The sequence below is a fragment of the Sus scrofa genome, chromosome 8, assembly GCF_000003025.6.
Source record: "Sus scrofa isolate TJ Tabasco breed Duroc chromosome 8, Sscrofa11.1, whole genome shotgun sequence".
Lineage (NCBI taxonomy): Eukaryota > Metazoa > Chordata > Mammalia > Artiodactyla > Suidae > Sus > Sus scrofa.
This window is the reverse complement of record NC_010450.4, coordinates 107,137,633-107,158,036: the sequence shown is the minus strand read 5'-3', so window position 1 is coordinate 107,158,036 and position 20,404 is coordinate 107,137,633. Positions and strand designations below refer to the sequence as shown.

General features: G+C 34.1%; 1 long non-coding RNA gene across 1 annotated transcript in view; it reads left to right on the top strand.

Annotated features, from left to right (window-relative positions):
• The window catches only part of LOC110262019, a 190,291-nt gene continuing 177,403 nt past the window's right edge, over positions 7,517-20,404 (top strand). Inside the window, exon 1 of the long non-coding RNA XR_002346503.1 lies at positions 7,517-7,797. This is a non-coding gene — a long non-coding RNA (uncharacterized LOC110262019). The remainder of the gene's footprint in view (positions 7,798-20,404) is intronic.

The following is a 20,404-nucleotide window of genomic DNA, read 5'->3' as shown; positions in this document are numbered from 1 at the left end:
TGTGGGCTACATCACAGCTCACAGCAATGCTGGATCCTTAACCCACTGAGTGAGGCCAGGGATTGAACCTGCAACCTCATGGTTCCTAGTCAGATTCGTTTCTGCTGTGCCATGATGGGAACTCCTAAAATTCTTTAACAAAATTGTCTTTTGCAAATATTTTCTCCTAGACTGTAGGGCTTGTCTTCTAATTCTGTTGATATTGTGTTTGTCAAAGCAGAGGTTTTAAATTTTAATAAAGGCCAATTTATCAGTCCTTTCTTTCATAGCTCACACTTTAGATGTTGTATGTGAAAACTCATTAACAACTTGACATTGCCTATATTTTCTCCTATTATAGCTTCTAGAAGTTTTATAATTTTGCATTTTACACATAGAACCATTTTGAATTAATTGTTATAAATGATGTAAGGTGTGTGTCTAGATTGTTTTTGCATGTATATGTCTAATTGCTCCAACACCACTTGTTGAAAAGACTTTCCCCTCACTTTTTTTTTTTGTTGTTAAATTGAACTTGCTTCTTTGTCAAACATTAGTAGACCATATTTTTGTGGATCTGTTTCAAGGCTCTCTATTCTACTCTATTAATCAATGTATCTATTCTTTTGTCAATACCACACTGACAATAAGCTTGATAATAAGTCTTGAGGCAGAATAGTCCTCTTTTTGTTCTTATTCAGTACCATGCTGAGTATTATTTATGTCTTTCACCATTTCATATAAAACTTATAATCAGTTTGTGGAAATCCACAAAATAGTTTCCAGGAAGTTTGAATATTATCGAATTGAATCTATAGGCCAAGCTGGGAAGAACTGACATCTTTGCTATAGCGAATCTTCCTATCCTTGACATGGAACATCTCGATATTTATTCAGATCATTTTTCATTTCTTTCATCAGAGTTTTATAGTTTTTCTCACATATATACTGTTAGATTTATATCTAAGTATGTCAGTATTTTTGGTGTTAATGTAAATGTTATTGTATTTTAATTTCAAATTCCAATTGTTCATTGCTGGATTATATGAAAGTGTTTAATATTTGTATATCTATTTATATCTTACATTTTTTGTTAAAATTCCTTATTAGTTTCAGGGTTTTTTTTTTTTTTTTAATAGATTCTTTGGAATTTTCTGTATAAACAGTTATTCCATCTGGGACAAAGACAATTAGATTTCCTTCTCCTCAATCTTTTTATTTCCTTTTTTAGTTTTATTGCATTAGCTAGGACTTCCAGTCACTAGGAGTTGTGAGACAAGTTGCCTTGTCTCTGATCTTTGGGAGAAAGTATCTAGTTTCACACCATTAGTTGTGATCTATATGTTGTCTTTTGATTTTTGGAGAGGTTGTTCTTAAATTGAGTGCTTTCTACTCTATTCCCTACTTTGATGAGTTTCTATTATAAATGAGTATTAGATGCTTTTTATGTACCTGTAATTGAATAATTTTCCTGTTTAGCATTTTTATCATTTAATGCTCTCTGGATCAATAGAAATGAAACTTGCTTCATTTCTGATATTAAAATTTTATGTCTTCTATTTTTCTTGATTTATATGGCTAGAAAGAAGTTCATCAAATTTATTAATGTTTTCAAATAATTAGCCTTGGTTCTGTTGAGTCTGTTATTGATTTTCCTTTTCAATTTCATTGACTTCTGCTGTAAAATTTTTCTTATGTTTGCATTGCACCTAATTTGTTCTTCTTTCTCTTGTTTCTATGGGTGAGACTTAGATTATTGATTTTAGATCATTCTTTTCTAATACATGCATTCAGTGATGTAATTTTTCCTCTTAAGTGCTGGTTTCACTGCATTACACACATTTTGGTGGTTTTATTTTTATTTTCATATAGTAAAAAATATTTTTGAAAATTTCTCTTGAGACTGTCTTTGTCCCATGTGTTACTTAAAAAGGTTTTTCATCTCTAAATATTGAATACTTTTCAGCTGTTATTAATTTCTCATTGAATTTACAATGGTATGAGAGCATATATTCTATGATATCTGTTATTTTACATTTGATCAATTTATTTTATAGCTCATATGTGATTTATCTTGGTACATGTCTCATGTGAGCTTGAGAAGTATATGCATTCTTCTGTTTTTAGGTGGAAATATTGGTATTTAGAAATATTAATTAGATCTGATTGATCAGTGTTACTCTTTAGTTCAACCATGTCTTTGCTGATTTTATGCAAAGTATGTTAATTACTGAGAGAGGTATGTAGAAGCCTCCAACTATTATAGTTAATTTATCTATTCCTCATTGCATTTCTAAGTTTTTGCCTTGCATTTAAAGTGATTATTAGAGTTACTGCTGTGCTGCAAAGGTACCTGCAGCATCATGGAGCACTGGAACACAGGTTGGATCCCCGGCCCAGCACAGTTGGTTAAGGGTCTAGCATTGCCACAGCTGTGGCTTAGGTTACAACTTTTGCTCGGGTGTGATCTCTGGCCCGGGAACTCCATGTGCCAGAGGGTGGTCAAAAAGAAAGAAAAAAAGTGATTATTGATATAGCTGCATTAGTATCTATAACATTTATATCTCTTTTCAATACATTGTACCTTTTTTTTTAATTCCCTCTTTTTTACTGCCTTCTCTTGTTTTTATATTGTTCCACTTTTTCTCTCTCATAGCATATCAAGTACACATTGCTTAAAAACAATTTTAGGAGTTCCTGGCATGGCTCAGTGGTAGCAAACCCAGCTGGTATCAATGAGAATATGGGTTCAATTCCTGTACTTGTTCAGCGGGTTAAAGATCCGGCACTGCTATGAGCTATGTCTGCTGTGGCTCTGGTGTAGGCTGGTAGCTGTACCTCTGATTCCACCTCTAGCCTAGGAACCTCCATAAACTGCAGATTCAGCCCTAAAAACAAAAAAAAAAAAAAAAAAAAAAAAAAAATCATTTTTACTAGCAGTTACACTAGAGTTTGCAATATACATTCAAAGTAATCTAAGTTCACTTTCCTATAACATAAAACCTCTTCACAAGTGTTCCTACAACACTAACAACACTGTCACTGGATTTCACTAACTATAAGCTCTAATCACCAAATACATTGCTGCTATTTCTTTGAGAAAACAGTTGTTTATGAAGTCATTTATAATTACTAAAGATAAGATTTATTTTATCTTCACTTATTCCTTCTCTGATTTTTTTTCTTTACATTTGCCCAATTTTTTGACCAATGACATTTTTCTTTTCTTTAAATAATTTATTTAATATTTTTTGCAAGAGATGTCTTGTGGAGAAAATTTTCTCAGTTTTTATTTGTCCGAGAAATGTCTTTTATGTGCCTTCATTTTTGAAATACAGTTTGATTGGAAACAGAATTCTACACTAGGGCATCAGTGGGATTTTTGGTTTTTTTGTGTGTGTTTGTGTTTTTTTTTTTTTTTTTGTGGTTTGTTTCAACATTTTATACTCCCTTCTTTCTGCTGAGGTTTCTGAATAGAATTCCAGTGTTAGTTATTCTTATCTTTGTTTTTCTGTAATTTAGGCTCTGTTCTCTACCTCCCATCCCTGGGTTCTTTCAAAAATTTTTATTTGATTGTGGGTTTCTGCAGTTTGGATATAATACGCATAGGTGTAAACATTGTGTGTATCTAACATGATGTTCTCTGAGCTTCCTGGGATCTGTGTCCTGATTTTGGAAAAATCTTTGATGTTACTTCAAATATTTCTCCTCTCCCTCTTTCTTCTTCTATTATCCCTATTATGCATATGGTACAGCTTTAGTAATTATCCTACAGTTCTCAATATTCTCTTCCATTATTTTCGTTATTTTTTTCTCTTTGCTTTGCAGTTGGGAAGTTACAGTTGTCATACTTTCAGGCTCCTTGATTCTTTCTTCAGTCATGTCTAACCAATTGAAGATCCCATTAAAGGCATTCTTACTTTTTGTAACAGTGTTTTTGATTTCTAGCATTTCCTTTTGATTTGTTCTTAGATTTCCATCTTTCTGCTTATATTACCTATCTCTACTTGTTGTTTACTTTTTTTCATGAAAGACTGCTTAACAACATATCAATTACTTTTTATTTTAAATTCCTTGTTTGGTTTTCCTTAGTGGTGCAATGGGTTAAGGATCCAGTATTGTCACTGTTGTGCTCAGGTCACTGCGTGCTGTGGGTACAACCAAAAAACAAACAAACAAACAAACAAAAAAAAAACCTCAAAAAATGAAAATGAAAAACAAAATTAAAACCAAAAAAATTTCCTATTTAATAATTTAAAAATCTATGTCTTATCTGAGTTGGTCTGATGCAGGTTTTGTTTCTTCTTCAGACTATATTTATTCTTGTTTTCAGCAGCCTAGTAATTTTTGTTATTGAACATGGGCATAATATATTTGATAATAAGGACCAAAGTAATCAGGATTTAAGTGTGAGATCTTATGTTAATCTTGCTAGGACTGAATGGTGTTTAAAATTTGCTGAAGGTATAACTGTAAGAAAGACTTGTTCCTGTTGTTTTCCTTGTTGCTTTCTGCCTTTTCTTTTAGTTTCTTAAAGAACTCCTTAAATATAGTCCATGTGTTATAGCTCTGTCACTCAGTTATAATTGACATTTTAGAGCTCTGTTGATGTGGAGTTAAAGTGTTGGGGAGGAAAACATTCTATAATCTGATTAAACTTTAGTTTTACTTAGTGAGCTTGAGTCCCTGGGCTGTGATATTTAGAAATGTTTCTTAGCCCTTTTTCCCAAATATAACTGGAAGACTGGGGTAGTGGAAGTTGTCCACTTGCCCCTTTCGCAAGTCAGATAAGTCTCTGATAAAGTAGATTCCCTTGACAGCAAGCCTTTGTTACGGAGAATATTTTTAAATAATTATTTCTTACTCTTTATACTGGAAACACACTTGGAATGTTCCTCCAAACTCAGCTAAGAGAACTTTGTGAGGTTCCTGGAAGTAAAGCCCATGAAAGTATGGGGGCTCCCGAATACAGGGCCCCCAGAAATTTTTAATTCTCAAGAATTAATTCTCCAGCACACTCAGCCTCCAGCAGTCTGTCAATACAGTTTTAAATATCTCTATTACTGGCTTCCAATGGCCTCTGCTTCAGATAAGCCAGTATTGTCTGTGAGTCTCTGCATTTGCCTGCCTCTCCATATTTCAGGATAGTGGTTTGCCATGTGTCTTCAATTGTCTGATAAATCTAAGAAAAGTCAAGTGTTTTAGTATCTTCAGCTTCTTTTTTTCTTTTTTTAATTATGGAGACAGGAGTGATGACTTCTGTGCTCTTTATATGTCAGAGCAAAAATTGGACCAACAATTTTTTTAAAGATTCTTTTTCTCCTTAATTATAGATAAGCTATGTGATAAAATCTTTGATAGTCACTTTCTAACTTTATTATAAAGTTCACCCAGTCTCCTTGCTCATTTATTTATACAAGATCTTAAAGTTATGCATGTGCTATTAAATAAAATTTAAAAATATTTGTAGTATTTAATAATTATATAGTAAGTTGTTGTTACTGTTTTTCATTGTGCTCTCTTTTATTATTATTTCTGTCCATGTAAAGTTCCTGAGTGTTGATTTTATGTTAAATGTATTGTTTGTGAGCAACCAGAAATTCAGAATATGGATTGTATATATCAATCAGGTCTATAATGTCAAAATATTTTGAAAGGATTTATAATAGTTCTCTCTAGACTTATATGCTTAGTTTTACCTCATCTTTGCTGAATCATTAATCAAGTAATTTTATGCCTCAATATAATCACTAATCTGCATGAATTTACAAAAAAATACTTTTGATTAAATCAACTTTAATCTATTTTTTAAGTTTATAATTCATAAGGAATAATCAAATATTTGTCATTTTAAACACCCTCAAATCAAAGTAAAGTTATATTTTTTACACTGTCTAGCTTTATGAATACTAATAAAGCATTTAATACATTGTGCTTCAGGGGATATTGCTCTCATGCCTACTTTCTATATTTGTTATTTTTTTGTGGATACTAATCAATTCTACACCTCAAGCTGAGGGACTCTGATCTATTATAGAAGAGAGTTATGACAAATAGGTACATTAAAGTGAAATAATTCAAAACTGTCAGTTATTTATAAACAGCTCTATAGCTTCTGGAATATGGCAGAATGCTATCATTCTAAAAGCTAATACCATTAATTTAATACAAAATATTATTTTGGATTTTATTTCAATGACAACAGATTAGTTATATTCTTTACCTTGAAGATTATGGAATATTGTCCCTATTTTCAACAAGGTGAAAAAAAAAAAGAAAAAGATTAAAAGTATATATACCCTCACCCCTCTGTTTCCACCCTCTTCAAACTGCAGTTATGCTCTGCTAGTGCTACTAAATATTGCTCTTTGTCCTTTGTTCTCATCTTGACATCCTTATTGCAAGTGACTCTTCCCAAAGCTGCAAGATTTTACCACAGCCTATTAGGAGTGCTATGACCTAGATGTTGCCTAACTTCCAGACTCTATTTTTCCTTGTTATTCACATGAAATATTTTTCATATATTTAATTTTTCTAGCTTTATTGAGGCATGAATGACAATAAAAATAACATTTAATTTATACATTATATTTTGATACAAGTATACATTAAGAAATGATTACTACATCAAGTTAACATACCAGTCATTCACATTATTACCTGTGTGTGTGTGTGTGCATGTTTGTGGTGAGGACAGTTAATATCCACACTTTCAGCAGATTTCATATACACAGTACATCTTTATTAAGTGTAACATCATGTTGTTCGTTAGATTCTCAAAACTTACTCATCTTATAGCTGAAAGTTTGTATCCTTTGACCCATATCACCTATTTTCCTACCTCTCAGCTTCTGACAATCACTGTTCTACTTTTTCTTTCTCCAAGTTCATCTTTTTTAGTTTCTACATATAAGTGACATCATACAGCATTTGTATTTCTGTGTCTGATTTATTTCACTTAGCATAATATACTTGGGGTTCAATTGTGTTGTTGTCACAAATGGTAGGATTCCTTCGTTTTTAGGGATGAACGATATTCCATTACATATGTATAGAATATTATATACTTTCTTTAAAATATTATATAATATTTAATATATACACATACATATATATCTCACATTTTCTTTACCCATTGATCTGTTGATTGAGATAGCTTGTCTCTATATCATGGCCATTGTGAATAATGCTGCAAGGAAAATGGGACTGAAGATATTTCTTTGAAATAATGACTATTTCCATTGAATTTATACCCAAAACTGGGATTGCTGGATCGTATGGTAGTTTTATTTTTAATTTTTTGGGAAATCTCCATACTGTTTTTCACAGTGGTTGAAAACAGATTGAGTTGCAGACTTGCCAAGTTCTGGTCCTCCAGCCCAAAACATCTCAGCAGTAGCTGTTTTGCTGATTCTTAACAACTATATCAGTCAGCTGTTACTGTTCAATAAATGGCCCAAAACCTAATTGTGTGAATACAAGACTTGTTTCTGCCTACTACAGTCCTGTGGGACCAATGGATTCAGCTCCTCTGGGCATTAGAGCCAGGCCACCAAGCGACATACCCTGGGGGCAGCTTGTGCACAGACTCCTTCCCAGGAGACACTGCAGTACCTGCGAGGTGGAGGGAGAGACAAAGATGGTGCTCGCTAGCCTCCCACTTGTGGAGAATATTGCAGCCAGCCTCTAAAAGTTTGGTCAAATTAGAATCCTGCCCTTCAGACTGCAGCTGTTGATATAAACCAACTGGCCTCTTTCAGGAAAAGACTGGACCTGTTTCAACCTGCCGCTTCTGCCCGGGACACTGTGGTTGGCCTGGTGAGTCTGGCGAGCCCTTTAAGAATTGTTTTTTGGTCTTCAGCAGTTTTGTGGGTTGAGTTTCTTGGACACAAGCCTCATTGGCATTCAAGGCTGGATGTTTTGGGGGGGATCTTTTAGGTGGAAGTCTTAAAAGTTGGGGTGCCACATGTGGACTCCAGACCCTTCACTCCTCACGGAGAAACAGCTCAGGATTTTGAGTTCTCTCCTGATTGTGGGCTGAAGCACCAATGGGGTAGGAGTTTTGGTGAGATTGTGGCTCAGCCACTCCTATTTGTGTTAGGTAATGGAGTGAGAGAGTGTTCTAGTAGAAGGGTGTTATCAGCTGGTGGACATTTTCCAGATTGGTTGGTGGGAGTCGGCATCATTGATCTGGTTCCAAGGGGTCTGGAGTCTCTGTGTTTATGGGCAGCATACAGTTAACTTTTTCCACCTGGTAGGTGCTTCAGCAGCTGCAAAATAGCTTCAAGGACATGGCTCAGAATAGTATCTATAGTCTTTGAGGAAGAACTAAAGGTCCTGACTTTGTTGAATGTCTGTTATTACTTTTTCTTGCTTGACCCTTTCCCTTTTTCTCTGTGTCTTCTCACTTCTCTGATTAAATCGACTCTTTGACTAAAGTTTTTCTATAGACAAAAAGGCAAGGGAGGACACAAGTGGGGGTCTACTCTAGGAAGGCCTGGCAGGATTCTGCTTGGTTACAGTAGCTCTGGTAATTTCTGGATTTCTTTTAGAGCAAATTGTTCAATATTTAGCTGTAGATTCTCTGTGTCCATGGAAGGAGAGGGTTCAGGAGCCTCCTAAACTGCCTTAATCCTGTCAGGAAATTACGTGATGGATGTAAATTCAGGCACTGATCACACCCATTTCCTTTGGCTCCACCTCAGGTTAAAACCACAAATATTTATTATTTCTCAAGATTGTGTGTGTTGGCTTAGATATCCTTTTGATATTCCCTGATTTGACTCCATGAATTCATTCACATATGTGAGTCCTCAGGTGGGATGGCTGCCTCCACTGTAACCGCAGTTCTCCTGATCTCTGATCCCTCATGGGCTAGTCAAGACTTGAATGCATAATGGATTTCAAGCAGCCAGACAAGACAAATCCCTAAACATAAGCACCTTCAAACCTCTGCTTGTGGTCTTTCTGGCTATTGTCCAATTGGCAAAAGCAAGTTGGATGGCCAAAGCTAGGCTCAGAAATGAATTTCATTTTTGAATATAGGTAGTGGCAAAGTCACATCACAAACAGATATATGTAAAGAGATAGGAAGCATTATTATAGCCATTTTTATAAACTGCCACTTTTTTTACAAACTTCCCCCCAATTTTTTCTTCCTGAGAGAGACTTCTTCCTGAAATGACCCTCCCCCTTATGTATTTTTATGTTTTTCTCCCCTCACAGACCTTTTTCATTTTCCTTTTTTGAATTAATTATACTTTGTAATAACATATTTTAAGACTTGATATGCTATTTTTATTAGCTACTTGAAAGCTGTATTTCTCAGTATATTTTATCAAAAACCTCTGCTTGAGGAGTTCCTAATGTGGCTCAGCAGGTTAAGATCCCATCATAGTGTCTGTGAGGATGTGGGTTTCATCCCTGACCTCAATCAGTGGGTAGGGATCTGGAGCTACTGTTAGCTTTGACATACCCATGTTGCAATGGCTGAGGTGTAGGCCTGCAGCTGCAGATCAGGTTTAACCCCTAGCCTGAAAACTTTCATATGCTACAGCTGTGGTCCTAAAAAGAAAAAAAGAAAAAAAAAAAAAGCAAAACTGAGCTTGTTTTAATGTTCATAGCAGTATACTCAATGGCTGCTTCAGTGCCAGCTATACTGACAATTCTCAATATTGTTTAAAAAGGAATATATAATTGCATATTGTCAATGGATGAGGAATATAAACTTTTGGTGAAAGAAAAAGTCTTAAAACCATAATGAAATCATAAAAATTAAGTATAGAATGTTGATGATGTATGTGTTTATGTGTGTGGGAGTGATACATTTTTGCCTTAATACAAGATTTTGGTTATACAAGTTTATTTTAATGAGATGAAACTAATGTGTTAACTTTGGAAAAGAGAGTTTTCAGAAATGAGAATTAAACAAAATCAAACTATTTGAGGCAGGTCAGGGAATGCATTTTTGAGACTCCATATATTTTACATTCTGTGTGTTTACTCTTTTTGCAATGGATGAGGCATGTTAGTGCATGCATTTTCTCTTTTTATGCCCTACAGATCAACCTGGGTGCAGTATTAGCTCTTATTTGAGCCCTTCGAAATAATTGCATCAAAAAAATGTTTACTGAACAATTTAGTTTTTTCATCAGAATATTACAGAGCAAAGACAAAGGAAATTATTTTTGTTTGGATTGATTATTTATTTCACAAAGCCCACTTTACAGCAGGGAAATTTCAAAATTAGTATCACGTATTTATCTTTTCTAACATTACCTTGCGGTCATCCATTGTCAGGACAGGCTTCTCTCTGTTACACCTTAAAAATCATTCTAGTTCTGTGTTCATTTCCATTAGTTCTGTGTATATTGTAGCAAAAGCAAATTATCCTGTAAATAACAGTGTCTACTCCCCTAGAAAACATGTTCCTAATCATATTTGGTCATTCATGTTCTTTGTGTCTCCTGTTCCAAAATACTTAACTTACTGTGTATTTGTTCTAAATATGAAATTAATTTTATTGTAGTGGAGTTCTACTGAGTAATTTACGTCCTTTCTTGGATAGAATAATGTAGAATGGTGTGTGCTACATGGAAGAGAACAGTGACAGGACAACACATGGGCTTTTGTGCTAGGAAAGACTTCTCATATGAAAAGAAAGATAAAAAATTAGATGTGGACACAGTGTTGAAACAATGATTTCAGGTATAAGTGGGAGAGTTATATTTAAAAACTAGAAAAACAATACCATGAAAGAAATGACCCTTGAATAATTAAATTCTGAATATAAAGAGGAAACAAAGTTTAAATATACAGTTTTAGAAAGAAACAGGTAAGAAATGAAATGAGAACTTGCATAATGTGGTAATATATAGTTATGGAAAAATAGAAATGCAGTCTAGTTTCTACTTATATGTTTTAAAATTCATTTACATAGAATTCATCGAAGAAGGTATATATACAATTTAGGATGAAAGAACATATAATCCATTCTGTATAAACAAAATAGAAATTTCATTACCATAATTTGTATAGGCTATCAATTCTATCTTTTGAGATGTAATTAGTAGTATTTACGTATATGCTTATTTTGTGTAAAAGGAACACTTTTCAGGAATGCAAAGTACAATTTTACATATCTAACAAGATAGTCAATCTATTTAAGAGTTTTATAATACTTTTTCATCATGAAAGTAACTCTCATGTTATTATAACTCCTCAGGATAAAATTAAACATTTAAATATATTTATAGTAGCCTGCAGTTTAGATCAGAAGGAGGATATTGACATTATGCCATTGTGAATAGATGACTGGCTTCCTTGCTAATTTATGTTTATTTACTTATTTTCCAGAAGATGGTGCCCTTGCAATAGATATTCATGTTTGTCTTTGCATAGTTGGGCTAAAAGATGCACCACTACTTTCTTTTTTGTAGATGGCTTAGTCAAGAGGGATGTATTTTATGAACATCTTCTGTCCTATCATATTTTCTAAAAAATAGTATTTCACTATAAAACTGGATTGTGATGATTATTGTACAACTGTAAATGTAATAAATTCATTGATTAAAAAATAAATAAGATTTTTAAAAATTTTTAAATAAAAATTTAAAAAACCACAACAATTATCAAGTCTTTGGGATATAAAATATATGACTGAAATCAGAAACTAGGACACAATTTTTGCTCCTCCCACCAACCTAGAGTTAATTGCTCTTTCCACTTTCCAAAAAGCAAACTGTTCATATTTTATAATCAATTTCTGCCTCTTTCTGGGATTCTGGAGATAGCACATGGCTTAAATAGCCTTTAAAAAAAATCCGCTATTAAAATCCCATTCTTGGAGTTCCTATTGTGACTCTGCAGGTTAAGAACCTGACATAGGGTAGGTGAGGATGCAAGTTCCATCCCTGGCCTCTCTCCATGGGTTAAGTATATGGTGTTTCCATAAGCTATGGTGTAGGTCACAGATGGGGCTCAGATCCCATGTTGCTGTGGCTGTGGTGTAGGCTTGCAGCTGCAGCTCCTATTCAACCCCTAGCTTGGGAATCTTCTTTCATAGAAGTTTAATGTTATCTTAGATTTCTACTTGACCAGGATAGACAGTTTACCGTCTCTATTTCATTGTGCTATATTACAAAGGTTATATTGTTTCTCATTTTCTTATTTTTTACTTGTTTATATGTTATTCTTGAAATCCTTACTTGATCTGGAGGCACTGTGTTATAGTAGTCTAGGTAAAATCCACAAAATGCAATATAATTTTATATGCTCGTAGAACTTAATAAATTAAATGTGTTCTTTAAGTTAAAAAGCATCTACTGTTGATATCAGATGCTTTCATTTAATATCTGAATTTGTGTTGTCATTCTTAATCACAATTAGTTGAGAGAGTTTCCTAATGGCTTTTACAATATGCCTCTTCCTTCTTATCATGATCAATTCCTAAATTGACCTTATCTTTGATGCATTCCCTTTACAAATCTCATTCATTTATGAATCACAATTAATTGATTGATTGATTGATGCATGTTTTAATCCAACATACATGTCCAAGTGTCACATTGGTTTGGGGACACTTCACAATTTAGTGATATATAAATGCTGGAGATATATATATATATATATATATATATATATATATATTTTTTTTTTTTTTTTTTGCTGTGTGATACTTAAAAAGTCTAGCTAAGAAGTCAGATATGAAAACAGTAGTGATCAGCAGGACGATCAGCAGCATTATACAAATACCATCAGGAAATCACTGTGGAAGAAAGTAAAATATCTTGAGGTCTTGACTAACTTGACTCCTACATGTAGTTGATTTACAGTGTTGTGACAATTTTGTTTTATAGCGTAGTGACCCAGCCCTCACCCCCCATCATATATGTGTGTGTGTGTGTATATATGTATGTATATATATACACATTTCTTTTCTCATACCATCTTCCATCATGCTCTACCCCAAGAGACTGGACATAGTTCCCTGTGCTGTACCGTAGGACCCCACTGCATATCCATTCCAAATGTAATAGTTTGCATCTACCAACCCCAAACTCCTCATCTATCTCACTTCCTCTCTTCTCCCCACTAAATACCTCATATTTTAAATTTTAATTTTTACCATTTTTATTACTACGCACTGCTTTTATAATTGTTCAAGTTTAAATTTCAAATATGTATCAATGAGATATATTTGGGCAATAGGTTCAAATCATATTAATCATCTGTGACTCAAAACTTGAAATTGAGAGAAAAATTGACTTTACAATTAAAAATTGTAATTTATTATTTTCTAATTTAAAATTCAGTATCAAATTATGCTTCTCTTGTAAAAGAGTCTCTAATTTACTCAATACAATGTCCATGTTCCATGTCAAACTCATCTCTTGCAATTCCTCTTAAACCCTCACGTAGTTTATACGGTATTTATTTGTTCTTATCACTTTAAAAAATGATTTAAATGAGTTTTTGCTGATGATAACAGTGCATAGAAGGACAATCCAGTAAATATTATTGCGAAAAAATGAGGTTCTAAACTTTTTTTCTAACAATCATTGAATTTAACACTGACATAATAAACTCCTTCAATTGCTGAAAGTTTATATTCGCCTTAAAATTATCTATGTCAAATTGTTGTCTGAAAATTAAAAGAAAAAAAATGTGTTTAATCAATAAGCTTGGAAATTAAGATATTAATGCTTATATATTTTTTAAGTTAACTCTGAAGAAGTAATTTCCTTTCTTATTTTTTTAAACTATATTTGCAAGATATTTGACCATAAGAATATAGAGTGCTGCTGTGAACATTGGGCATGCATGTACCTTTTGAATTAGTGTTTTCATTTTTTTTTCCATACCCATGAATGGAATTTCTGTATCATACAGCACTTCTAACTTTCAATTTTGTAAGGAACTTCCACACTGTTTTCCATAGTGGCTACATCCATTTATATTCCCACCAGTCATGTACAATGCTCCTTTTTCTCTACATCCTCTACCACTGTTATTTTTAGACTTTTTGATGATAGCCATTCTGACAGGTATGAAGTTATCTCATTTTAATTTGCATCCCTCTGATAACTAGTGATGCTGAGCATCTTTTCATGTTCCTGTTAACCAATTACATGTCCCCTTTGGAAAAGTGTCTATTCGTGAATTTGATTGAGTTGTTTGGTCTTTTGTACTGGCACATAAACAGACACATAGATCAGTGGAAGAGTATAGAAAGCCCAGAAATAAACCCAAGCACTACGGTCAATTAATATATAACAACAAAAAAAATATATATGCAATGGAGAAAAGACAGTCTCTTCAGAAGCAGTGCTGGGAAAAAATGGATAGCTGCATGTAAAATAATGATGTTAGTATACTACCTTGTGCAGGTTCAGAAATAAACTCAAAATGCATTAAAGCCCTAAATATAAGACCTGAAACCATAAAGCTCCTAGCAGAGGATGTAGGCAGAGCACTCTGACATAAATTGTAGCATTATTTCTTTGGATCTGTCTTCTAAGACAAAAGTAATAAAGCAAAAACAGACAAATGGGACCTAATTAATGTTAGCTTTTGCACATCAAAGAAAACCACTTACAAAATGAAAAGGCAACCTATGGGACAGGAGAAAATATTTGCAAATGATATGACTGACAGTGAGTTAATGTACAGAATATATGAACAGCTCCATTCTTTTCTTCATACTCAACTAGTTCTAAATCCTGTCAGGTTTACCTTCACAATATACCTTATATCTGCTGATTTCACATCTCCTTCAAAATCACTACCCTAGTCCATCATCTTTTATCTAAAGAAGTTCAATAGTCTTTTAGTCCTCATTAGACTCTTGTGTCTTATAGTGTATACTACACAGAGGAAAAAAAAATCCTGCTCTTTTTCCTTGAGGTGGACCCTATTTATCCCAAACATGCTTCCTATCCAAATATCCTTGTAAAGATAGTGTTGGACAAATACTATCACAAGATAAAAAGAAATGTCATGGAGAATGGCCCTCTAACAACATGCAACATTTTATTATTTGTTTAAAAGCCATCTTGGAAATTCCTTGGTGGCCTAGCAGTTAAAGATCCAGTGTTGTCACTGCTGTGGAATGAGCTCAATCCCTGGTCACTTCTGTGGCATGAATTCAATCCCTGGCCCAAGAAATTCTGTATTCAAGGGTCATGGCCAAAAATAAATAAATGAAAGCCAATGTGAAACATCTCGTTAGATATTAAAAATGAGAGGATGGAGTTCCTGTTGTGGCTCAGCAGGTTAAGAACCCAACTAGTATCCATGAGGATGTGGATTTGATCCCTGACCTTGCTTAATGGGATAAGGATTGGCATTGCCATGAGCTGTGATGTAGGTGGCAGACGCAGCTCAGATCTGGTGTTGCTGTCATTGTAGCTGTAGCTCTGATTTGACCCCTAGCCCTGGAACATCCATAGGCCACAGGTGTTGTCCTAAAAACAAGACAAAATGAAAAAAAAAAAAACAAAACAATGACAACAACAAAAAAAAAAACACAGAAAAAACAGAGATGGAGATACGAAAAATCTAATCCCTATTCCATATCCTTAGACTATTGAAAAACTGATCTTAATTTTTGTGGTGTGATCTTATCCTGTCTAATGCCTTTCAATATCTTCCTGATGACTCTGAAATTTAAATCTCCTAATTTAATTTTGTTTGTTTGTTTGTTTGTTGTTGTTGTTTGTTGTTGTTGTTGTTGCTATTTCTTGGGCCGCTCCCGCGGCACATGGAGGTTCCCAGCCTAGGGGTCGAATCGGAGCTGCAGCCACCAGCCCACGCCAGAGCCACAGCAACGCGGGATCCGAGCCGCGTCTGCAACCTACACCACAGCTCACGGCAACGCCGGATCGTTAACCCACTGAGCAAGGGCAGGGACTGAACCCGCGACCTCATGGTTCCTAGTCGGATTCGTTAACCACTGCGCCACGACGGGAACTCCCTCCTAATTTAATTTTAAATATAGCTTAAATTTGTATCCTAAATTCTGCTTGTCTTATGTAGATTTTCCATTTCTGTAGATAGAATGTGATAATATTATAATTGTATCTGCCTGAATCCTGTTTATTTTTAACAAGCATTTTATATTTTACTATAAACTTCACCATACAACTCAAAAAACTCCATTCCTATTAACTATTGATTCTTTACACAAAATCTCCTTTATAATCCGTTCTATTAAACATAGAAATTATGTTAGTCATTTAACCTATAAAGATTCTAAAAGATTATATTTATATATATTATATATGCATGTTATATAAAATTTACTTTTCAAATTAAGAAAAATAAAGTTCATCTTCTCAGAGAAGAAAATTGCTATATAACCATCTTCCTGAAGCTAATCTACCTGTTACAAAAGCATCTGTGTGATATGAATAAGAGCATTTTTCACTGAGAGCAGCTGACTGAATGGACAATTATATCTGCAAATGGAAGAGCTTCCAGCTACTTTCATCTCAAAATAGTTTTATATTATACACCACTTGTAAGCAAAAATTTCAATAGTGATCTTACTTTGCATACAGTTTATGAAATAGTCTCATTAAGTGTGGGAATATTATGACATATCATATGTTAATCCCCTCTAAACATTTTAAGAATTTGAGTAATTTAGATTTAACTTTCATTAATAGATACTATATTTTCTAATATTATTCCAATTGAAACTTTAATTGAATATCAGGATAGATGGTACGTATTTTAGAAAACTTAGATCTTAATTCCAAATTCATTCTCTGCCTTTTTTCCCCTTGCATATCTTTCTCCACACAAAGATTACCTTCTGTTTTTAATTATGTTTATGTATTTTAATACCAGTGACAGCAGCAGCAATTATTTTTTGAAATACTACATTAGTTAGTCTAGAACTGTTTTTTTTTTCACCTCCTAGCATCTATTTTTCATTTCTTTTGGTTCTTTTCAAGCTTAATATTAAAGATACATATTGATTTCTCACATGGCATATGCTATATAACAGAATTCAAAAGTACCCTCAACTATATTCTCAGTTGACCCTCTGTATATGCCTGTATTCACATACCCTGTTTGCTTATTTAACTTCCCTACCAATCTATACATTGCTTAATGGAGGTGGGGACATGTCTCATTTAATGTTGTTTTGCCATGGCCTATCACACTGCTTTATGATATTTATTGCAATAACTCAATAAATATTTATTGCATAAATAGATAATCAGAATTAGTTTTAAAAAAGATAAAATAGCTTCTGAGGGCATTAGTTTAAATTTTTTTCAGTTTTATTCAGGTTAATCAACTAATAAAAATGATATATATTTAAGGGGTGCAGTGCAATGTTTTGATATATACGTGCATTGTAAGATTATTACCACAGTCAGGCTAGTTAACATATTCATCACCTCACATGGCCTCTCTTTTTTGGGTGTGTGTGATATCTTTTATGTTAAACTGTTTCAACTCTCCTGTTTTCTAGTCCAATGGCTTTCCAAAGCTCTATGTAAGTTGGCCTCTGCCTAACTCTGTGACCTCATCTACTCCCACACTCTCTCAGCTCATGAATTTGAGCCACACGAGCTCATTATAAGACAGGTTCACTTTCCACTCCTGGCCTTTACACTGGCTTCTTCCTCTGTTACAGGAATGTTCCTTTTTGTCCTTCTATGGCTGTCTCCTTGTCACCCTTGACCCTCTGCTCAAACACCACTCCCCCTTAACTAATTGTCTTCATAGAATTTATTTTAGAAAGGGTGATACTGTGTATGAGAAGGTAACGTATTTTTACGCCTCCTCAGCATTCTCATTTTAAATTTTATTCTTCCCAGGCTTGACCATTTCTCATTTCATTTGCTATTTTTGATTTTTTTATAACTTCCATATCTGGAAATAGCCTCAGAGTCTAAAATACAGTTACCACCATGTACTGATCAAAACCAGTTTCTCCATTTTGATAATAAAGCTGAGGTTAAAATAGATGAAGTTAACTGGGCAACCACTGAATGGCAGGGCTGACTAGAGCCCATTTCCATTCAGTGCTTTTCCCATGGATGTGGACATGCTTTTCATCATGGTCATAGTTGTTGATAAGCTGTGTCTTATGGGATGTTTATAGAGTACCATACAAAAAAATTGATTTAATGCATTTTTTTGTCTGCTTTATCAAAAATGTCCAGGTGGGTAAGAGCTAAAATTATATCCATTCTATAGATGAAGGGGGCCAAAGAGCTATCAGTGACTGACTGATAACAGTAGTCTTGAGTTCCATTTGTAATGCTTCTTCTATTAAACCTTTCCATCTAGTTACCAAATAAAAATATTCTATTAAACTATTGATATGTAGAATTTCCCGTTGTGGCTCAGCAGAAACGAATCTGACTAGCATCCATGAGGACGTAGTTTCAATCCCTGGCCTTGCTCAGTGGGTTAAGGATCTGGTGTTGCCATCAGCTGTGGTGTAGGTTGCACATGTGGCTTGGATCCTGCATTGCTGTGGCTGTGGTGTAGGCTGGCAGCTGTAGCTCCAATTCTACCCCTAGCCTGGGAACCCCCATATGTGCAAGTGTGGCCCTAAAAAGACTATATATATATATATAATAGTGTGTGTGTATGTATATGTATGTGTGTCTATATATATATATATATACATATATATATATATATAATATTGATATGTAAAGGACCTATGATGAAATTAGAACAGTTAAGGAAAATGTAACTACATTTTCCAATGAGTTGGAGGTTGTCAAAAAGAGATATATATGTTAGGACTCCTCTGTCTAAGAAGAACAAGGTCAAAAAGGAACATAGTAGAATTATAGTTATGAAATCCACAAATAAAAGAAAACCTGGACTTGGAGAAAAGACTTGTGGCTGCCTGATGGGAGGGGGAGGGAGTGGGAGGGATCGAGGGCTTGGGCTTATCAGACACAACTTAGAATAGATTTACAAGGAGATCCTGCTGAGTAGCACTGAAAACTTTATCTAGATACTCATGTTGCAACAGAACAAAGGGTGGGGAAAAAAATGTAATTGTAATGTATACATGTAAGGATAACTTGATCCCCTTGCTGTACAGTGGGAAAAAAAAAAAAAAAAAAAGAAAACGTGGACCAAGGAGGCACTCTTTCAAAATATGAACGTTGTAATACTTCACATAGCATATAACAAATGTATAGAACTTTGTATTCAAAAATGGTAATAGACATATAGGTGTTTTTATAAAATAGTATGTATAATTTTTGAATGTCAAAGATAGGTATTAGCTATTACTAAAGTTACAATATATCCGACCTTTAAAACTAGTGCTAGGGAAGCCAGCATGACATTCCATAATGATGAAATCCTGGAACAGATGGAGTGTAGTTGTAATCATCAATTCCATGTCCCTAAAATTGAGGCAAAGATTCAATATTTAACCAATAATTCAATGTAAACCAGTCCTGTCCTGATTCCTTTTATATCTTGGAAGCAGAACTTTTAATTTTCAAAAATAATTACCTCTGGGAAATTTCACCTACCTTTATAGTCTGCATAATACTTTACTTGGGGTTAAAATTCAGCCATTAAAATTTCTTCTTTTCCTGCCCACATTTATGAAATTGTCAGGAATGATATAGAAAATACAGAAAGGCCTATATACCAAGTAATAAGTGAAAAAAATGCTAGAGAGTTTACAGTTGGTAATGTACAACCATAGTTTCTGAGGATTTACTTAATTAGTTCTTTGGAGAAACCTAGGAATCTTTTTTTTTGGTGGGGGGTGGGCTGTGCTTGTGGCATGTGGAAGTTCCCAGGCAGGGGATCAAACCACCATGCTGTGCCACAAGAGAACTCCAAAATCTGCTTTTTTTAAACAAAAGTCCCAGATAATTATAAGTTTTGATTAAAAGTGTGATTTAGAAAAGCAGTTTTAACATTCACATATTTTGTATGTCACATTACACATATAAGGCTTATAATGCAACAAAAAATAGTTTATTAGGAGTTCTCATCGTGGCACGGCAGAAACAAATCTGACTAGGAACCAGGAGGTTGAGGGTTTGATCCCTGGCCTCGCTCAGTGGCTTAAGGATCTGGTGTTGCCATGAGCTGTGGTGTAGGTTGCAGACGCGGCTCCGATCTGGTGTTTCTGTGGTTGTGATGCAGGCTGGCAGCAACAGCTCTGATTAGACCCCTGGCCTGGGAACTCCATATGCTGCGGGTATGGCCCTAAAAAGACAAAAGACAAAAAAAACTTTAAAAACAGTTTATTAATACGAAGTATTAATAGATGTCTAAATAAAACAGTTTTCAAATGAAGTGAAATTATGTGTATATAGTTGTATTCATGAAGACAAATATGTTAACTAGAAGCTACATGACAATGAGAAACATTAATGGCAAATCCAAACACTAATGAAGATACTCCTTTGAATTC